The following is a 4,151-nucleotide window of genomic DNA, read 5'->3' on the forward strand; positions in this document are numbered from 1 at the left end:
ATAAAACTCTAACAGAGCTAAGTTAGCCGTACAACTATGGGGACATTATGCCAATGTTACATTAGCGAATAACCCGAATAAACACCAATTCAACTAATGCCCTTAACTTGTGTTCATTTACGCTACTTACCGAGATAAATGAAGACTGCTTCAACTTCTGGCTGAGGCAAATTCCTAATATCCAAACTGTTGATGAAACGTTGATGTCTGAAAGAAAACCAAATCGGTCCGGAGCTTGTGGGAGCTTAACGATGAGCCTGGTGGCGCCAGGTTCGAGGTTAACAGTCAGTACAGTACAACGCGCTGATTGGCCTATTTGAAATTCAGCGCGTTAATGTCAAACAATCACAATCCACAAACAGTAGGGACGAAATAAAACAACTACTCAGTTCGGGATGCTTTTAGAATCATTAATGTAATTTTGAGATGCTTTTTGAGATGTTATTTATATTAAAAGTGTGTGTGTCACGGACTGTCTTCATTTGGACATATATAAACCAGCCTGTCCTCCCCTTATAAACGTATCATGAGGTCGATTTTTCAAGCACCAAATTACGGCTTATAGACACGTTTCAAAGTTAATCGCCCCCTACCGGTCATGTAAAAAATGACTGTCAGCACGGCAGCAATGGTGCGTTCCAGCTGTCTCGTAATTCCAACCACCTCAGAATAGGTGACATCTTTACCAGGCATTTTACAACCGCTATATATGTATATATCCAAAGTAGCCAATTCTGAGTATGTACAAGTATGTCACAGCTAGAAAATAACAAATAAATTTAAATAAATACAATTGTGTACCCCGAGAACTCAAGCAAATTTGGGTGATAATGATTAATTAACCACTCATATTTAACCTCAATATTTCACAAACAATTCCATCTTAACAACAAATTTATCAACAACTCTGTGATATTTACACTACAAACTTATTAAAAACAAAACATAGCCTATTAGAAAGAAAACCAATAAAGACAACAATGGACTACAGGCGGAACCAGGCCTCCTGTCTCTGAATCTGGAATGTCGGGATCTTCTAAAACCTACCAGTTAAAGGTCGCTTTGTCATTTCCGGCCAAAATACCTTCGGGTAATGCATTCCGAGGACACAAGATAACGGTGCCCTCGTTTAACCCGGAAAAGGTTTGACGTAATTTCATTGCTGAACTTCGTGATACAGGTAAGACTAGCATGTTTGTGCATTTAGCTTTATTTGTCTATGTTATTATTATTGCTATTGTTGTTGTTGTTATTGAAGAGGTTGCATTTCGGGCGTCCACAAGTTAGTTAATTGTAAGGTTTTAACTACAACTTTGCCAGGATCATTTGTGAACGCTGGCCTAAGGCATTCAACTTTAACAGGCGCTTTACTAGCTTACAAGTATGAAGCTAAAAAAAATAAAAATGAAAAAAATAAATAATCTAACTGCGAAATATGTCCGCACAATAAATAATACCTCAACCAGACACGAGTGTCACCTGTTTGCACTTTGAATAGTGACCACTAGTGTAAACAGATACCTGAAAGCACATTTTAGTAATTCTTTCAAGTGCTAACAAAAAAATTTAGAAAAGGGTTAAAATATTACTTACAGTATGATTAAATATGTTTTTTCCCTTACACCATCAAAATTCATTTGATGCATCAATACTCCTTAAATTCAGCTTTAATATTTTGTACCCATCACCCCTCAATGAAAACTGACCAAAAATAAATAAATAAAATAAATTCTGCAAGCTTTGTGCACCATTGGTGAGATTTACCAATCAAAACAGAAATTTTCCTTTTAATTGCTAATTTCAGTCACAGTTATTTCTCTTAATCCAGAACATTAATCTGTTTACAGTTAAATCTGGCCACACTAGTCAGTTTTCAGAAGTTGAGGTGTCACAGACTGCTGATGATCCTCCAGAGCACCCAAATCTTGGTATGCATATTAAACTCTGATAGTTTAAATAAGCTCATATCTTTAGAATTACCATTAAACTATGAATATCAATCTTGCTGCCTACTATTATGATGCATACTCAGTGACAAAGCCATCTAAGAGATTATTTTTCTTTGTTAAAATACATTGCTGTCTCTGTATTTTACATTATCATATTTCTTTAAATATTTTTCTTTAGAGCAACATCTTCAGGAACTCAGGGATCTCGTGAACTCTGTCATTGTCCCTGCATCAGTCCAAGTGGAGGAGACACCTGCCATGTCTACATGGACTAAAAGACAGTCCGCTGTTGAAAAAAAGTTCCGAACTGCAGTGCCAGAGCTGTTGGATAGCAAATTTGCCGCTGAGACAGTAATAGAGCATTGCTGTCATTTATGCAAAACAGCTGGGGCAGCGATCCGGTGCCTGGGCTGCGTTGCTTCAGGAACTCAGTATCTCTGTCCAGCATGCGATTCAGCAGTCCACCAGAAACATGTTGTCACTATCTGTGACTGTTTTTAACCCATAAGAAGATTAAGTTTTAGGTCAAGCCTAACAGTGAATTATTATTATGATGATATATTATAATGAAGATCTTATTTAATTCTGATACTGACTGATTGAAAGTGTAATTTTTTTTCAGGTCCATACAGCCTCTATCTGCCTGCTGTGTTCTGTCCCCTTTGTTCCTCCAAATGGACCCCAGGGATGAGTGATTTCCTTGGCCTCAAATATTGGCCTGCAACCCCAAGCTTCCAGTTGCTGTTCAAATTTGATGTGTTCACATCATTTCAGCAGATGAAGTTAGACAGCGCAGCTTTATCACAGCAAGCGTTTATCAGAATGCTTGAACATGGAGCCCTTAGTACAGGACGGGTAGGTGCTCTGACATTCAAATGTTTTTAATTCCAAACTTCCACATCTTAAACTGACCAAAATGCTACTATTCTTGTTTCCAGAAAGGCAGCATCTGCAGTGACACATTCCACAGAGTCTTTCGAGAATTTATCTTCTACAGTTACAAAAAAGAAGATCTGTGCCTGGTGGAGCCATTCCAGTGTCCAGCTTGTATTCCAGATATGCTGCTATATCTGTGGATGGCAATAGAAAACATTATCGTTTCAGAAAGTCCAAAGGGTCAGTCCAATAGTTTTTTTTATTTTTAATAATTGATATATTAGCTATACTGAAACTTACCATGAACAAACAACTGTAATTGTTCTGGGAATCTCAGAAATGTGTCGTCAATTTGAAAATGTTGAATGAAGATGATCCCAAACAGTTTGTAGTTACATATGATTAGCAGTAACTGCAGTTATGATTCATGAGTTATGAGTTAACATAATATTTTAAATGAATGACAGCAACATTTTCATATTGTTAGTACCTTAAGTAATCTTTATATTTTTAATAGGATTGGCCTGTTTAGGAACAGCTCGTTCCATGGCCAGTTATTTAAAGATATTGTATATATTTGAACTTTTATGCTTTATAACAATATAACTTAACACACATGTTGGAGAGATAGTACAAAGTTTTGAGTGATGGTTAGTTTGATTATGTTGTCTAAAAAATTCTTTTAACAGGACAGATGAACCATCACTTTTCGATGGACAGGATGCAGAAGTGTCTGCCTTTGTTGATCAGATAAGAAGTCAGATGAAAACTGTAAGGATCTATTCAGTTTATTCTAAAAAAATTTATTTGTGTCAGGGATGTATTATATCACATTATATCTTCTTTCAGAGGACTGGTCATGATGTCTGCGGGCCGGCAACATTTACTGCAGGACGGGAAACGTCACAGAAGTCCCGGCCAAGGTGAATGAGGAGGGCCTGGAAGTAGCTGTGTGCAGACATGGCGTCCTGCTGCAAGGCTTGAACCACCACTGTGGTGAAGTTTATGCCTACCCACTCTTCCTACAGAAGGAGCTGGCTGACATTACAAATGCAAAATTCTTTTGTATGGACATCGCTTGCAAGTAATCATAACCATGATGAAATGCAAAATTAAAAGAACTAGCTTAAAACTAAAGACCATATTGGGATGGTAAACAGAAGTAGTCATTAATGAGACATTAATGGGCATCCATACATGATTACTTAGAATTCATTGGTTGGACCACACCCATATTGTCTGATCAGGATTAGTTCAGATTGACGAGGTGAAAACCAAATCATCCCACTCCTCATCCTTCAACGCTTACATTCATGTTTCAGATGT

The 4,151-nt window shown here is 37.3% G+C and overlaps 2 long non-coding RNA genes across 2 annotated transcripts; both read left to right on the plus strand.

Moving 5' to 3' along the window:
* Window positions 1-1,848: 1,848 nt before the first annotated feature.
* LOC121651787 lies at window positions 1,849-2,797 on the plus strand. The gene is made up of 3 exons (XR_006012485.1): window positions 1,849-1,928; window positions 2,128-2,473; window positions 2,572-2,797. It is a non-coding gene; the product is annotated as an uncharacterized LOC121651787 (long non-coding RNA).
* Window positions 2,798-3,002: 205 nt separating this feature from the next.
* On the plus strand, window positions 3,003-3,732 carry LOC121651790. Its single transcript, XR_006012488.1, has 3 exons — window positions 3,003-3,065; window positions 3,515-3,596; window positions 3,675-3,732. It is a non-coding gene; the product is annotated as an uncharacterized LOC121651790 (long non-coding RNA).
* Window positions 3,733-4,151: the final 419 nt, after the last annotated feature.

Source organism: Melanotaenia boesemani, chromosome 13, assembly GCF_017639745.1.
Source record: "Melanotaenia boesemani isolate fMelBoe1 chromosome 13, fMelBoe1.pri, whole genome shotgun sequence".
NCBI classification, from domain to species: Eukaryota; Metazoa; Chordata; class Actinopteri; order Atheriniformes; family Melanotaeniidae; genus Melanotaenia; species Melanotaenia boesemani.